The sequence below is a fragment of the Crocodylus porosus genome, unplaced genomic scaffold (assembly GCF_001723895.1).
Source record: "Crocodylus porosus isolate Cpor-Errol unplaced genomic scaffold, CroPor_comp1, whole genome shotgun sequence".
NCBI lineage: Eukaryota > Metazoa > Chordata > Crocodylia > Crocodylidae > Crocodylus > Crocodylus porosus.
This window is the reverse complement of record NW_017728918.1, coordinates 5446204-5464127: the sequence shown is the minus strand read 5'-3', so window position 1 is coordinate 5464127 and position 17924 is coordinate 5446204. Positions and strand designations below refer to the sequence as shown.

Sequence of the window (17924 nt, the reverse complement as noted above, 5' to 3'; positions counted from 1 at the left end):
AACCTATTCCAACCCTCGGGGGCTTCAGAAAACTAAGGGAAAGGGAAAGGGGGCTGTGCAAAACTAGGAAGGCTTTTGGCTTTGCAAAGCCTCGTCACTTGGGCTTTGATTCTGCTTAATGAAACCACAGGCCATCTGGAATCAGGTCTCTGTTATGCCCCAAATCAGGAGGGGCCATGGGGGTGTCTGGGTGGGGAATTCAGATAAATGGTTTCAATTTGGGTCCCTTCCTAGCTGACAGCGCCCTGGTAAGATTTATGGGTCAGCGCAGCATATGCATGCTTCACTGTAGAGGTTTAAATCATGTCGTGTGAACTAGCCTTACCTTTCCATTGGAAATAATGGTCCCCAGCATCAGTACCAGACAGCGGAAAGTATTATTAGCATCCGGTGCATGGGGATAAAGGAACTATTAGCAAGCAGCCGAGGAAGTCATGGGATGCCATCACTTCTATACTAACACCTTGCACTTGTATCACCCTTTTCATCTAAGGTCCCCAAAGCGCTGCACGGATGGTGCCCTGATCCTCAGCTGCTGTCAGTCAATGTAGCTCCATGGGGCTCTAGCCCGGCTGATATGGTCCAGCTCACTATTGGGTGGGCTATAATTATTATTTGCTCTTTGCATTGAGGGAATGCCTATATGCCCAAATTACCAACAGGTTTGTGTTGGGCAGGCACAAAGTAAGATACAGCCCCTACCCCAAAAGGCTTCGAATTTCATTTGTGGCAAGCTGCAGCAGCTCCTTGTGACAAAGGAGTAGGGTGGCAGTGAGAGTATGAGCCATGACAATAAGGAGTCTGTAGTTACAATGGCTGTTAATGTTAGTGAGGAAACATAGGCCAGCAGTTAGGGCACAAGCAGAGAGCTCAGCTCTAAGTCTTCCCATGCAATATTGACTGAATCATTTAGAAACCGATCCAAAATGGGACTTGGGAAGCTGGTTGGTGGAGCTGGACTCTCAAATCCTGTTCTAGGGGTATAAGTTGTAGCCATGTTGGTCTAAGGACATCCATTGGCAGACAAGGTCCTTTGGGTGAATCTGATATCTTTTATTAGACCAACTCCAACAGTTGGAAAAATTCTTCTTTGCAAGCTTTTGGGTACAAATACCCTTTGGCAGGCTGAGGCAGCATCTGCAGTTGGTGTGTGCGCTCCTCCTGGAAGGAACGGATAGTAAGGAAGCCAGAGGCTGGTATGCATGAAAGAAAGGCAGTCAGTGAAGATGTAAATTGAAGCGTCATTGACTCTTGCATCATAGAACCAACTGCAGAAGCTTCCTCAGTCAGATGAAGGGTCTTTGTACCCGAAAGCTTGCAAAGACTAATTTTTCCAACTGTTCAAGTTGGTCTAATAAAAGATATCGGATTTACCCAAAGAACCTTGTCTGCCTACATCCTGTGCTAGGCTCCCTGGACCAAGTATAAGGAAAAAAGCATTTCGGTGTGGGACCCACAGCAACATGCAAGCAGAACAAGGGCTGTGTAGCCAGTGGCGTAGCACTGAGAGCAGGGTCTTACACTCCTTCCCCTCCCCTTGGAGTTTGGGTGCCAGGTTTAGGACTGCAAGGAGGTGGTTCGTCCACTCTGGATCCCTGGCCTAGACTCCGTGCCTAACGTTGGTGCCTGCAGCCTTCATTTCAAACATGGGATAGGGGTTGCTCATTGCTTTTAAGTCTCGACTACAGGAGGAGGATGAGGTGTTGATGGTGCTGTGCCCATTTGGTATTGTAGCTCTGTGGTTTGCGGGTGTGGGTGACCTGGATTCAGAGCCATTGGCTCCTAAACCCCCACGTTTGGGGATGCTCTGGGCTGTTTATGAGAGCAGCAGTCTGCAACTCTTGCGTTCGAAGCTGTTCCAGGCTGCAGAAAATAGTCCAAGATTCAGTGGACCAGCAACAGGGTGAGGGAGGGGAGAAAGTTAGAAACAGAGAGACAGGCAGGACTCAAGTGTCTTGGGCACTCATATGAGAGAGAAGAGTCCTGCCCTTCCTGGTCCAGAGGGTAAAATGCATAAATGCACCAGGGGCTGGAACAAAGGGTACGCACCACTTTAACCGCTCGGTGAGAGAGTCGGGCTAACTTTTGCTTTCTGTCTGTGAGCGAGGCACGGAGTTGCTCCATGCTGCCAAGACTGCGGCATGTCTAGGTATGAGGAGGAACAACACTGTAGATGCTTAGGGAGCTTTTCAGGCAAAGAAATGAAGAGCCTCTGGTGTCAGGGCACCCCCAGGAGGGCACTGCAAGCAGCAAAGGCAGGATGGGGAAGCTGATCGAGGAATGAATGAGGCAAGCATTTCATAAGTGGTGCAGAGGAGACTTTGGGAAAGCAGTGCAAGATTAGACAAGAGGAGCTAGTTGTGGAAGGGCAGGGGACTTGGAGATGAGGACAGGAGGTTTGGACTTGATGTGGGAAGACAGAGGGAACCGAAGAGGGACGGGAGCAATGTGGCTGACGTGATTCTTCCAGGAATTCAGCACCGCTGCTCCAGCTGCATCCTCTGGGTCAGTTTTTTTTGCTAGACAGCTACCTTCTGCCCTATGTTGTGCCCATAACTGTAGAAAACCCTGCTGTTCCCTACAACCCTTCCAAGCTGTTCTGCACAGATGGGAATAATGCGTGAGAAGCTGTGAAATCCACAAAACTGAGGCCTTTTTGCTAGCACAGGGCACTGACTTAGAGGATAGCGGTACTGTGGACAGAGTTTCTCCCTATGGATGTATGTAAATCCCCATTACATGCATGAGGTGGTTGCATTGGTGAAAAAAAAAGGTTTACTTTATCTAGACATAAACTCTTAAATCCAATTTGTAAAAGCCTTGCAGATTGTTTCCCATGGAAGGATCCCCGTGACTTTGCAATGCTCTTTTTAATTCAGTGGGGCCTGATTTAGGGGTCTCCAAGTTGGTTGCAAAACAAGGACCCAGTCTAGGGTTTTATTCAGCTGTTAGAATCATATAATCATAGAAAATGAGGGTGGGAAGGGACCTCAGGAGGTCGCATCTCATCCAACCTCCTGCTCAAAGCAGGACCAGCCCCAACTACATCATCCCAGCCAAGGCTTTGTCCACCCGGGCCTTAAAAAACCTCCAAGGATGGAGATTGCAACACACCTCTGGGTGTCCCATTCCTGTGCTTCACCACCCTCCTAGTGAGAAAGTTTTTCCTAATATCCAACCAAAACTTCCTTTGCTGCAACTTGAAGCCATCGCTGCTTGTTCTGTCTCTGTCACCATTGAGAACAGCGGTGAGAAATTCTGCCCCAGGTGTCAGTTTTTTTATGCTGGCATGGTCGGTGATAGAGTTGAGAAGCAGTCACGAAGTCCAGGCCTGTGTCTGCATGTCCCCAGGAGGATGGGGTGAGGGTTTTTAGGAAGAGGCAGCTTATTCCTGACCTCTGCTCACCTGTATGGTTTGACATACGTGCTGCCTTATGACTTAATTAGGCCATGTATGCGAGGGACCCAGGCGCTGCCCTGAGTTGCATTTGGAATCATTAACATTTGTAACACACGCTATTATTAACTGAGGAAGAGCAGTGAGCGTTATTTTTGAATCTGTGTATAATGTAATTTAGCCTACTTAAGTAAGAAACAGCCCTGATTGTCTATCCCACAGGACTTAATTAGCTTGCCGCTTCACGATGCACCGGGTAGTGGGGAGATATGAATTAAAAAAAAAAAAAAAAAAAAGTTTGGATGCTCAGTCACTACCCGTCCACTTCCACCTCTGGTGCATAATGAGATGTCAGCTGCCATGACACTGATGAGATGTGTAAAACATGCTGATAACACAAGGAGAAGATGCTCATGGGAAGATTTGACCAGGCTTGGGTGTCTCTGAACCTATTATGCTTAGTGAGCCTTCAGATTATTATTCCAGATCACTGGACCAGATCTAATCATCATGCAGGCATGCTGTTTGAGCAGTGTTTTCCGTGTACCGGCTCCCCTCCTTCGCCGGCCCAGATGGGCAGTATAATGTATGTTGCAGGGCAGATGCCATGTATAGTAAGTCAATTGTAGGAAAACCTAACTGGTACAGGAGCTCATTTCCTCCAGTCCAACCCTCGAGGGGATGCCATTAAAGAAGAGAAGGCTAATAAAAAATAACATGCTAGATAAAAATGCTATCCTGAATTACAGTTGTGCTTGCATGTGCGGGGCTTTGTTTCTTTTTTTAAGCTTATTCTTAAAGATGACGTTATGGCAGGACTCGAGATTTAAATAGCTGCATGGAAAGTCTGCAGTTTCTTAGCTTGTTCACAGTGGCAGAGGTAAAAGCAAAGCTGTCGGGTGCTGCAAAGCTAGTTAGGAGAACTAGCTGCTCACCTCCCATTCATTGTATACTGGGCATCGGATCCCCAGACCTAACATTTGCTACCTGCTGGCTTTGTTTTCAGGTTACTCACCTGCTCTCTCCACCCCACGTGCTTCTCTGGAGACTGCACTATTTGGGAGAGAGGGATGGGGATGGGAAAAGAGATGCTAGTACCTTCTGGAGGCCTTTGTAACTTCATATATATCAGGGGAACTGGAGTGGAAGCCCAAGAGCTTTCTCCCTGTAGGTCTGGGGCAGACGTTGCATAAACCGGTTTGACCCAAATCCGTTAGGTCAGATACTACATTCAACCAGGTTTTTCTCAAACCAGTTCCAGCCGTTTTCACACTAGTTTATGTGCACTGAACGTCTGTTCTATTCCAGGTTGAGATAATTTAAACCTGTTTATGTGCAATGTCTGTCCCTAGCCATAGTGTTTCCAAAGTGCTTCTTCAACTGTTTCACGCATGGGGATGTTAGAGCTTCTCAATTCCCACCCCCTAAAAAAAATAAATAAAATAAAAGTTCAAGCATCTTTTTATACTGAGAAGTTAAGCAATCTAAATGCAACTACTGGCTCCCTGTAGAATAATGATCAGAAAATGATTGCAAATTTAAATGTGGGTTTACAAATGATTATCTCCCTCTGCCCTTGCCTTTTTATGTTCCTTGTCTTAGGTGGGCCTCACAATTGAGCAAAGGCGGTGTAAAACTGCAGGAATTTTATATCCATTTCCCCACCCAATCCTGTATCAAGCTTAGCTCTGGTACCAAGCAAGACTGATTTCATGAGAGGAAGTCTTTTAAATCAGGTGCCCTGCTTAAACTCTGGATTTATGTTATTGCCTGCTGTTTGCCTACATTTTGACTTGCAGTTTCAGGTGAATATGCTCTCCACTAAGTATCCCGGCTGTTGCGTGGTGCTGGCTTTACCCTACTGAGCAGCCTCTACCCTCCACCCCAGAGGTGGCTGCATTTCATTGCTGGATGAAGTGCATAAGTATACCCCTTCCCAACTTTAGTGGGGGAAAGGGAGGCGGTACATTTATTGGTTAATCTTTGCAAGCTACTTTTGAGATCCTTAGCTAAAAGATGCTTCAGAAGAACAAAGCATCCTCGGCCTTCTCGCACATGTCGACACCCTTCCACAACAGGAGGTGTCTTTGGTCTGCGTGTATTTGCAACGCACATGAACTTGGCACATCCATAGCAAAGTGCTTCTGAGCACCAGATGCTTTGCATTTGAGGCATCTGCATGACCACAGGAGTGATCCTTCAGGTTGGAAGTATTTGGTATCATAACTTGAAAAGTGAAATCAAAATAAAGACCACAAACCTGTGATGAAATTTTTGCCAAGGCTTCTTTTAGCTGAGGAAGAAGCAATTCTGGCCTTGTTTACATAGAAAAGTTTGACCCGAGGGGTGAATGGAAAGTGATTTTAATTAAATACTTTCTGGACCTTCTTAAACTGAACTAAGCAATTGCAGCAAGTTTAGGCGAAGGGAGGGCAGCTTTCTCATTAAGGCACGTCTAGCCAGTAAATGTGCATGGGAAAAAGCTTTTGCCTTTCTGGGAACTGTCACCTCTCATCTCTGTCTGACTCAGATACATTTGTGCTCCCCACTGCCATGAGAACCTGGGCACCTTGCAGTTGTTGATGCCTTTGTCTGTTATCAGCTATCCAGGTTGTAGCCATATTGGACTAGAGGAAAAGACAATTGGGACTTGTACTAAAAGCTAATATCTTTTATTAGACCAACAAGATTTTTGCAAAAAAAAATTCTTTAATTGCAAGCTTTTGGGCACAAACACCCTTCATCAGGCAGTGGAGAAAAGATTGTGAAAGGTCTCCTGGGTAGAAATGAAAGTTCATATTTCCTAGGATTTCACAGAGGAGTCAATAGACAGAGAACTCCTCTGGGCAGTCAGCTCATAGCTGGTATGGAGCCTCTCACCTCCTGGGAGGATCCGTGATGATGCAGATTACCTTGAAACAAAGGCAGGAGAGGATTTCAGGTTTCAGGCGGTCACCGTTGCTTCCTGCTTAGCCCATTTTTTCAAACGAAATCTTCATCTTTTCCCAAGCAGAAAGCACCTGAAACCTGAGATCCTGCTCCTGCTTTTACCGAGGAGAACATTTGCAATCTTTGCCCCAGTTCCTGATGAAGGGTGTTTGTGCCCGAAAGCTTGCAACTAAAGACATTTTTTTTTTTGCAAAAATCGTGTTGGTCTAATAAAAGCAGTCGCTTGGATGGTTTCATCTGTACTATGAGTCCTGATTGCCTTTTGTCTGTTATTTCACAAATGGGGGAGTGGGGTGCAAAAGGACAGAGGCCTTGATCCACAAAGGGGTTGCTCTGCAGTAACTGGAGAAGATGTGTGACCAGTGGATGGGAGCCAAGGCCCCTTTTGTTTCCCTCCCTCCCTGACCCTACAAATCTTGCATTCACAGCAGACCAGCTCCCATAGGAAGGGTCTAGAGTGCCGTCCTTCTTCCCAGCCTGGCTGTGCCAATAGTGGGGTGGTTAGGGCACTCTCCAGGGAGGTGGAAGATGTCCCTTTAGGGGCCGAGGGGCTAGATTCCTGTGTCCCTCCCGAGTGAATAACATAACCACAAGGCAGTTCAGTCAAAGGCATCATCGTCAGCTAGGTTTTTTTAATTGAAGTGGATGCACCTCCTGTTTGGTGCTGATTCAGTGCTGTCAGCATGTGTTAGCATGGTCTCTGAGCACAACTGGCTCGGGCCCCTGTGGTGGTGGGGGGGACACTGGCAGACGTGAATCTCAAACAGCAGACCTTTATGGTCGAAGCCAGTTTTCTGGCCAAATCCTGTGTATAAGGACCTACATGGGTGGTTAGTGAATCCTTCACTTGGACTGAGGTGCCTAAATTTGGTCCTGGATTTCATTTTAGCTGTCTGTCTCCATGTTTTGGAGGGATTTGGCTCTGAATGACTTATTCCAAGTCACAAAGCAAGTCGGTGGTAGAGTCCTGCCTCAACCCCCCTGTCCAGGGTTAATTCCCTAACCCCCAGACCAGGTTTCCTTTTCTGTCGGGGCCTAGCTCTTATAAAGCAAAGAGGTGCCTAAGAAGCAGTGCTGCTCTCACAAGAGATATCAGTGAGGGCTGGGGGAGGAAGACTACTTTGGCTTTGGGCGACTCTTTTGTCAGTAGCGAGTTGGGAGACTGAGTGTTAGTCGAGGCTTTCTCAGCCCTGGTCCCACTCGGTGCTACTTGGAGGCAGCTCCATTGCCTCATTTCCATGTTTTGGCATGTGCCTTCTTCTTAGAGATGCCCCCAAACTGGGCACATGTAGACAACTGTGAATATTCTGTAGATCAGTCTGCATCTCACGTTGCTCATCTGTAAAATGGGCCCAATATGTTGCTGAAAAGAACCATCTGCTTAGGAGTGCTTTACTAGGTATGCTCTAGCGCTCATGCATCAGTGCAGTGCTGCAACGTTTAATTAGCAAAGAGTAATGAGGACTTCAAACCAGCTCCCGCCTGTTTGTATTGGCGTTGCAGCAGATACAAACCCAGACCCTCGTCATTCATCAACAGTAAAATCATCTGTTAGAGAGGGTCCTTCCAGAGGTCAAGTAGTCCAACCCGCTATCCAGGATCATCTCTGTCTAAACCATCCCATCCCATCTAAATGCATACCTTCAACCCTGATACAACATAGTCCTAGCATTGTGACCTGCCGCAGGTAAAGCAGGGGAACCATGGCACCGATGTCGTGCTTCTATAAAATGTTGTCAATATACAGTCAAGAGATCCTGGGCCAAGGGCCATGACCCCTGCTATAGAGGAAGGTTTCTCTAGCTATGAGCCTCTTTGTTTAAGTCCCAGCAGGAGCACTGGCTCCCCCTTGGTCCAAATCTCCAGCCTCGGGTGCAGCCAACACCCAACACTTCTGAGGAAGGCTTAAAAACACGGTGGCACATGTAGAAGCAGGGTGGGGGAGTGGGGAGGAATTCCCTCCCGGCCCCATGTGGCAACCAGCAATAATGACACATGGCTCTGAAATAAGAGTAAGAGCTATGCTTCAAATCATCTTTACTATGCTAGCAGGCATAGTTGATGCAACCTGCAATATAGTCGAGATTATTTCCCAACTTTTTTTTACCCCAAATTCCCCTTGTCTTGGTGCACTGACCTCACTTGCATTGTCTGGTAATGCTATTGCTGCTAACGATAACACCTACACCTTGGGATGTCACTCAGAAGCAAAGCTGGTGGGAGCTGTCTTTTTATGACATTTTTTGTGCATCTCAGCCAGTCCCCCTTCCTTTCCAAATTACTTATATTTGATATTTGTTCAAGTGCTTCTTGGCTACAGGTTAGAGAGGGATTCAGTGGTGTCTTCCCTTAATCCTTGCTAGCTTTGCAAAGTCTCTTGATTAAAACAATAAAAAGCCAGTAAAGAAAAATAAAACCAAAAAGCCAGTCTTGGGGTGCAGATGCTATCGGTGCTGACAGAGGTACCATCTGCAAGATTGTTAAGATGTAGAGAGCCAAGATGGCTTCTGCAGTAACCACAGGCAATGTGAAGAGATAAATGGTTGACCCTCTCCCGTGTCAGGTGAGGATTGATGCCACTATCAGCCCTAGTGCCTTTGCAATGATTTTTTAAAAAATCTCTGATAGAGTGTGTTATCTAGTTACTGGCATGAGGGCAATAGCCTGGAGGCAGGGGAAGAGGAGGGGGGAAGGGAGGAGGAGAGAGAAAAGGAAAGAAGAAGGAAAAAAAAGGGAAGAGAAAAAACAAAAAAGAAAGAAAGAAGGTCATACCGGGGAGGACAGTCTTTCTCAGGTTAAAGGGGAAAAAGGGGCCTTGCTTAAATAGGAGAGGGAAATATATAAATAAACCATCCAAGCGACTGCTAGGTAGGTGTGTGGGAAAAGGATCATTAAAATCAACCCTCCCCCCCTCCACACACACACGCGCGCGCGTGCGCACACACACACACACTTCACACTTAGGAGATGCACTTCTGGTGGTATTTCCCCTCCCCTTCCCCCACCTTTTGCTTGCACCTTTTGCAGCCTAATAGCAAGGTTTTTATTCATGCACAGCTAAAACCTGTGGGCTGTTTCATATCTCCCTTTTATAGCCCCATTCCTCCCAGCATCACCCTATTGTCCCTGGGGATCTTGGGTCCTTACACCATACCTGACTCTTTTTGGAGCCCAAGTGAGTAATGACCCGCACCCCCACACTGCTGCAGGGAAATGGGAAGTCATTTATAGGAGAGGGTGGAGAGGGGTGAGAGAGGGAAAGGGTGGGCGAGGGATGCTTCCCCAGGCAGCCCGGAGCCCCCTGAAGTCCAAGGGTGCGTTCCTAGAAGGTGGAAGACCATCCTGCTGTGACCCAAGGACTTTCGGAAATGAGGCCTTTCTTCCACATTTGAAAAACTGGCTCTGGATAAGCACCAGGCAGTGACCTTCTGTCCCCGCAACTCACTGCTGAGAGGCCACTGCATGACACTGCCTGATGCTGTGTGAACACATGTACGCTGCTTCCAGATTGGGAGGTCACCTGAGCGGAGCGGTGTAGCCATGCTCAGGCACCTATACCTGGACTATTTCGCTCTGAGTGAGCAGAACTAATTTATCCGCCCGTCCTGCTGACCTAAGGCGGCTGCCAGGCTTAAGCACAGACGTGGATTTTGGCAAGTTTGAGGTGCCTGCCCAGCACTTGTGCAAATCACTTACTCAAGTGATCAGACCTGTGCACACTCTTAAGCCACTGACATGGGAAAGTAACCTGCCCTATCATAGCCATCCCACTGAATTCACTGGGACTGCTCCTGGGGGTCCAGTTATCCATATGAGACAGCACTGGCAACATTTCAGCCACTGATTTAAATGTAATGAGGAACGGCGGCCCCATGCTTTGTCGGATCGGTACCTCGGGCAGCTGCTGCATTATTTATGTGGCACCCAAGCGGCGCGTGGTGTTTTACAGCCAGCTCACTTGTCTCTACCTTCCAGTGCAAGGGTGAAAGCCATGTGGGATTAAACTCAAGTCACCGGATGTATCGTAATGGGCAAATGAATTGCCTCGTGGTATCAGTTCATAAAATGTAAATCGGTAAATTGCTGGAGCGGGGGGGAAGCCAGTGCATTAAGTATCTGTGCCCTAATGAATCCATTAGAGTCTCTGTTCTCTCCTTAAAGAAAGGGTTAATTTTATATGATTGCCAGTAAAACATACTGTTTTCACAATGCCTAATAGCCAGGTGATAGACGGACTTAACGAGTGCTGGCTAAGTGCTGTGCCTGCGTTCCTGGTCGGCAGAGCTCCACCGGAGTTTCCAATCTGTCCTTGTAAATCGCTGCAGAGAAAAGAACTTCATTAAGGGATCATAAGGCGGCCTAATAAAAAACAGCAAACAATTAGACTCGTGACTGAGAAGGAGAGGAGGTGACAGCGTTCCCTGCAGACCCCCTGAAGAAAAGCAGACATCACCGAGCAGGGAAGCGGCAGGTAAAGTGGCCACTATAAACACTTTCTCTTGCAAGCTGCCTCTTTTCAATAAACAGGCTGTTTGCCAGTCTACAGCTTTAGCAAAATTTTTCCAGTTGACTTCATGGGTGGTGCAAGGCTGGGAGCTGTTAGCTCATGCTCACTTACATTTCCAATGTCAGAGCTCATTAGCCGTGAGTGTAGCCAAAGACAGTTGGCGTGGAGCTGGGCAAACTTCACTTCCTCAAACAAAGTTGAGGACAGAGCTTGCCATTTTGCTTCTTAATGATGGCTATTTATTTATTTTTTCTCCCCGCACACCTTTTCTTCTGTCCGGTTTCTTCCTTTTTTGCTGACATTCAACTTCCCACTGGTCCTTGCTGGTTTCTGGATTTTGGCCTTGCTGTTTTGTCCTCACCCTGCAACTAGGGGAGCAATTGGAGCTGCAGTTTTGTCCTGAATATTCGAGGTTGCGCCTGTGTGAGCTCAGCGATGCACATGCACACAGATGATGTTGTTACAAGGCAGCGTGGAGTTAGCCTAACATTTTAGGTTCAGCTATGCCTGTCCAAGTCAAGTGCCATGAAATGTCTGACGGGGAACAATCCTCTGACAGGGAGCAAGACAAGTGGTGAGAAGTTAGGGGTTGGCAGCCTACAGCTTCTGGGTCTAATCTGACCCACGGGGAGAGATGAGCTGGCCCACCAAGGCTTGATTCACCCCATGGCAGCATTTGGTGGCAGGGGGAAGCACTGCAAGGGAAGCAATGAGGGTTGGATCACAAATGGTGGCTTGCTTTAGGGCCGAGTTGTGTTGCTTTGGTCCACCATGGGTAAAGTCTTCCTGATGACAGAAGTAGGCATGGGTGAACCGGGAGACTGCCCAGGGTCCAGATAGAAAGGGGTCTTAAAAATGATATATTTTTTCCTTTGTCCAATTATTATTATCATTATCTCTGGTGAAGGGGGGCCTGATATGGAAAGTTTGCCTGGGGCTACCAGGAGTCTAGGTACGGTATTGGCCGGGACTAGATGATACACCGTAATAAGAATGAAAAAGTGTTCCCCGTGCTGCATATTTGCAGTGGAGACTCTAAATTAGATGCCATGAAATTTTGGTATAACCCCCGCAACCAAACAAAACATGGAAAAAAGCAGCGCAGGGCACACTTGTGGAGTGTGCCCTGAGGTAGCCAGAGGCTGAGTGCTCCAAAGAGACACTCTAGCATTTGACCAGAGTGTCTCAATAGCTGCCCCAGCATGCTGCTGGGGCAAATAGGAGTGGGGCAAGGCTGCAGTGGGGCAGGCATGTCCCACTGCAGGCACAACCCCGTGGCAATGCAGCACCAGCTGACCTCGGGTCTGTACATGGTGAACAGAGCTGGCCCAGCTTGACCCGCTAGTGTGTGACTTTGCACAGGAGCTGCAGGTGGTCCTCGTTCTGTCTAAAGGTGTGCACTAGCAGGGCACGCTGCACTGGGCTGGGTTGGGCCGGTTCCATTTGCCATATACAGACCCCAGGTCAGGTGGCACTGTGCCGCCGGGCAGTTGTGCCTGCAGTGGGCCATGGCCCCGGGGGCCCAGCTACCTGCTGCTGCAGGCACCCCGGGCTGTGCAACATGGGGGGGGGTGGCGGTTCCCCCTCCACCTCCCCCAAGCCCCATACACCCACTCACAAACCCCACATCCCACACACACACACCTACAAACCCCAAATCCACCCACACTCCCTACAACCATGCACACCCCCACATTTGCCCTATCCCCACAACCCCCACACACCCACTCACAACCCCCCCACACACACACTGGCACCCACTCAAGAACCCCACATCCACCCCCTCACCCCCTTCCCACCCCACTCCTGCAAACCTCACATCCCCCCCACATCTCATACCCTGAGTGCCCAGCTGCCAAAGGAGCTGCTGGCAGGGGCTGTGACTGCAGGGCAGCTGTCCCCGCACCCTGGTTAGTAAAGGGGTCAGGGAGAGCTCTGATTTTTCTATGATAATAAAACCAAAAGCAAATACCACAGCATATTGATATTTAGAAATTATTTTATTATTATGATAGAGGCACTGGTAGGCTTCCAAATTGCTTTTACATTGTAAATATATCAATAAAACATTTCCCAATGGATCATGTTCTCTCTCCCTCCCTTTCTCTCTCTCTCTCTATATATAGATGTATATATAGAGTGGCATTTAATTTTAAACATAGAAAAACAGGGATTTCGGGGTATTTTAAAGAGTGAATTTGGGGTTTTTTCATCCAAGAATTGCAAATTTTAAACAGGGAACACTGTGATTCCTGCTAGTGAGGCAAGTGGCAGGACCCAGGCAGAGGAGCCTGCCCAGGGCTGGCACTGGGGACTTAGGCGGAGGGCAAATGGCCTTTTAGCCATTTGGGGCCAGGATGACATGCTTTGACAGTTCAAAGCAGGCCACCACAATAAACATGTCTTCTAGGCGATAGCTGCCCAGATGGTAGGGCCGGGGCACATATCGTAGCAGTGCTGCATAAAGGCCAACTGTGCAGGCACAGCCCACTGACTGGTGGCCCAAAGGTGCAGGCGATTCTGCTGCAGTGCCCATGCCACAGCCCAGGCAGCTGAGCAGTCCACATCCAGGCATGCAGACATGGGGCTGCAGGTCCAAGGGGGCAGATGCTGTTGTAAATGGCAGCAGGTCACAGCCAGGCATCAGCTTCCACTGCCACACTGCTGCAGTGGGTAGAGGGTGCAAGGGCCACTCTAGGTCAGGGATGCTGCAGCAGTCCAGCTGGCACAGGGGGGCTAGTGTCCCCATACGTCACCTGGCCAGGCCTCAGAAGCTCCTGAGCTGCTCACCAGGGCAGCTTTTTATGCTGCTACTTTTTTATACAGCCTTCAACTCCCCTCGGCTGCAGATCTGGGAGGAGCTGGGCAAGGTCAGTTTGCCACAAGTGGCACAACTGTCCCGCACCAAAGTGCATGTTCAGGCACATATGCTGAAGCGCACATCTCCAGCACAAATTTGTGGTGCTGCTATTTGAGCTTCTGCAAGTGCACGTGCCTGCATGTATGGATGGGCCAAGAGGGGGACAGGCAGAGGACTGCCTAGTCTTTGGATCCCAGATTCGCTTTGTCATGAACGAGGCCAGTGTTTACCAACCAGGGTGTGCTATTTTGTGATCCTTGACCGCCCAGTGAGGTGCTAAGCAATGTTAGCACTGTTAGGTGTGCAAATGTGATTTACAAATTAAAAAAAAGAGTTTTCAATAGGAATCCATAGTATTAAAAACATTTCGACTCATGGTCTTTCTTTGTAGCAAAAGAATCGCTCTGGTAATTTTCTGTAGTCAAAAAAGTAGGGAAAACTAACGAGGGATCGAAAAAGGTTGAGAACCACTGAACTAGACACTGGGCTGTTCAGCTCTGCAAAAACCTAGGCACTTCTGGGTTGGTACAGAGGCAGGACTTGAGTTCCTTAGGAAAACAGAGGCCTCTATGGTGATTAGATACCTCCGGCAGGAGAGGGGAGTTTTCAGGATTGCAATTTTGGCCCTATGTAGCTAAATGCTACTTACGTCTTTTTACCTTTGGATCTGGCCCGTAGTGCATTGTCAAAAGCTGCTAACACCTATTGCAATGAGATCCCTGTTTTAGAAATGTCAGTACATGGCTTTCTGCCTCTTTAAAATAATTTTTACAATTTGGACCAGAGGGCACTGAGCAGCGCTCAAGGGCAGGAAAGACCAGATTGTCCCTCCTTCGTCTTGCCTGATGATTAGAGAAGGTAGGCTCATGTAACGCATGGCAGGGATGCTACAGGTTCCCCTCCATGCCGACCCAGAGAGCATGTGGTTTGTCACAGCCCTTAGTTGCAGATGTTTGATTCTGGAGCTCAAACTGTGGTTGCTCATGCTGTTAACGCTTGGTGACCCCTGTTCAGTGCTTGGTATTTTGGCAAGAATTTAAGAATGGTAGATTGGCCCTCACATTTGTGTCTTTAATCTTTTCACCTCATTAGCATCTCTTGTGCACTCTTCTTTAAGCTCACTTTGCACATTTGTACAGACTCCTTGTAGCAGTTGCACACAACCATCTGTTCCCAATACCATCAGATTCATCTTCCGCCTACCTTCCTCTGCTGTGGTCAGCCCCCATCTCCCACGTGTACTTGTCCTCCGTTAGGCCCTAAGCTTGCAAACAGGTACCTGCTTGATTTTCTGCATGAGTAGTCCTGCTGTCTTCATGAAGCTTTAAGTTAAGCCCATGTCTACTTGCAGGATCAGATCTTGTGGTTCAGCCTGAATGAGAAAATCTGCCTGGTTTAACAAAAAGCATTTGAAATAAAACATATAGATATTATCTACCTACCTATCTATCAGAAACTTTCATGGGCTGAAGTTCTCTTTGTCAGATGACCTATAGCTTTATCCTGTTGTTTTCTACTATCGTTTGTGTGTGTGTGTGTGTGTGTGTGTGTGTGTGTAAGCTCCATCTTCACCTTTTTACCTTTCCGGCAGAACTGTTTTTAGTGATGACAATAAAGATACCATTTTCTTTCCTTTGTAACCCAGCAGGGCCGTGTGTTTGATCCAAACACTCCAAGTTCCAGTCAGATTCTGCTATCAGATGGAGCTGGCTCTATTTCCTGAATTATTCTTCCTGGCTGTACAACATTATGAAATTATGTTTGCATTTAAACCTGAGTATTTACCTGTAATGATGCTGGGGTTTAGTACATGATACATTACAGCAGTAGATAATGCATACAGATAGGCTAAGAAAGCATGTTGTTGACGTGCTAGGACTAAACAGGACATTGTGTTTGAAAGCGCAATCTGAAAGGTTGCAGATTGGGCAGACACTGAGAAATCCTGCATTACCGAAATGACAGAGTGGAGTCCTCTACCTAATAACACTGACCACATAAAACAGATTCCAGGCCAGCGCGCGTTTCCCACTGTCTTGAAGCTTGAGTGTGAAGAAGGGTCGGTAGGACCAATGGTTCTTGCTGTCATTTTGCATTGAAGGAGGATGAAGGCATTGCTCAGAGTTGGAGCCTTACTAGGGTCGGTTCTGTACAGACACAGTAAGGCAGCTCCTGCTCTTTACAATCTAAGCAGGCAAACCAAGGGGGGGTGGCGGGGTGGGGAAGACGGCAGCTTAAAAGTAAAGTTTCAGTTTCTGGTGGAAACACTCATGGTTTAAAGCACTGCTCTGAGCAAGACTGGCAGCGTTGGGTTCAAATGATCAGATGGGTAGAAGGCTGCCAATCAGTAGAGCCCCAGTGGCCTAATGGATAAGGCACTGGCCTCCTAAGCCAGGGATTGTGGGTTCAAGTCCCACCTGGGGTGTAATGTGTATCACTGTATTTGCATAACGTTGGATTTTAAATGACAGCTGCCATGGCTCTGCTGCGGTCTGGTCTGGTGCAGAGACTGGACAGATATTTAACTGGGGTGGTACGGTCTCCTAAGGAAAATCCAAAATGTAAATAGAGTCAACTCCAAACACCTAGCTATTCCAACAAACAATGCTCCTTTCCAGGCTGCCTTTTGGGCACTATGCGCCGCAGTCAGTTACCAAGAGGCCTAAAACTGTTTCCAGTACACAGTATGGGAAGATCTCAATCAAGGCTTCCCCACGTGTTTGAGATTTATACAAGGGGGTCAACTGAGATCAACAGCAAAATTCTCTCTGACTCCAGTGGACACAGAATTTCACCTCTGGGGCTGCATCCAGATGTGCAGGGATGTGGTCTTGTAGGGCACGTCCAGACAAGCACGGCCATGCAATATGTGGTGCCACGAACGTGTCTGCAGCACCACATACTGCACAATCAGGTGTTCTCCAAGCTGCAAGGGCATACTGCTTATGCCTGCATTGCCCTGGGTTTTTTTCCCCTACCACCCCCAGGGCAACTTGCCGCACACTGAAGCATACATGGCTCAGGCTTTCCCCAGAGGCAAGCAGCTGCCATGCAAGGTGTGCCACTACTACTTACCCCTAAGCCAGGGATTGTGGGTTCAAGTCCCACCTGGGGTGTAATGTGTATTACTGTGTTTGCATAATGTTGGATTTTAAATGACAGCTGCCATGGCTCTGTTGTGGTCTGGTCACGGCAGGGCTTGGACCTGATGATCTGTTTAGGTCCCTTCCAAGCCTAAGTGCAATGATACTATAGGGTCTAGCAAACACACTAGAGAGTAGGGAGAGAATTCAGGTGGAGGGTCTGGGATAGACTAGGGAAGTGGGTGGATCAGAATAGGATGCAATTTAACAAAGATAAGTGCACCTGGGGAAAAAACAATCACCAATACATCTATGGACTGGGAAGTGCCATTCACAGCAATGGAAAGGGATCTAGGAGTCATAGTTGATCCAAAAACCAACATGAGGTAAGTTGAACAATGTGACGAGGTAATAACTAAGGCTAACTAACCATGCTCTGTCATGCAGTAGCAGGTCTAGGGAGGTAATACTTTCCCTCTATGCGGCATTGGTCAGGCTGCAACTGGAGTACTGTGTCCAGTTTTGGGCACTGCACTTCAAAAGGGAAGTAGATAACCTGGAAAGGGTTCAGAGGAGGGCTGCTCATATGGTTGATCCTATGAAGACACTGAGAATCTCTTCAGCCTCTGCAAGAGAAGGCCGAGAGGTGAGCTTGTGGTTGTCTACAAACTCATCAAGGGGGGGCAGCAGAAAATAGGGGATACTCTTATATTTTAGGCCAGGTTCTGCCAGTCTGTGTGCACTGAACTTCTGTTATGGGTATAGGCTGGTTTTTGATAACTTATGCTGGTAAAAGTATAATGTCTGTGTCTGGTCCAGGTGGTTATAACATACAGTCATTATTGATCTGTGCCAGGTCCCAGCCAGTGAGCGGCAGGCAAAAAAAACCCCTCTGTATGCCACAACCTCTTGATGGAGCCCTCCCATACCCCACACTACTCCCTTTAATTTCTTTTGAAGGGCTGTACATCCTTGGAAAGAACCACTGTTGACCCCTATTTAAAACTGGGGAAAAAGCTTTTGGATATCATAATGGAAATGCTACCCTTATCACTGGTAGCAGAGTTTGGTGAGGTGGTTGGATGGAAGGCAGTATGGTGCCTTGTGCTGTTTGAGTCTTTCCTGAGA

General features: G+C 47.8%; 1 protein-coding gene and 1 non-coding gene across 13 annotated transcripts in view; both read left to right on the top strand.

Annotated features, from left to right (window-relative positions):
- Nucleotides 1-17924, top strand: part of PKHD1 (polycystic kidney and hepatic disease 1 (autosomal recessive)) — a 383573-nt gene that overhangs the window by 89504 nt on the left and 276145 nt on the right. The window lies entirely within an intron of this gene.
- Nucleotides 16066-16138, top strand: TRNAR-CCU. Its single transcript has one exon. It is a non-coding gene; the product is annotated as a tRNA-Arg (tRNA).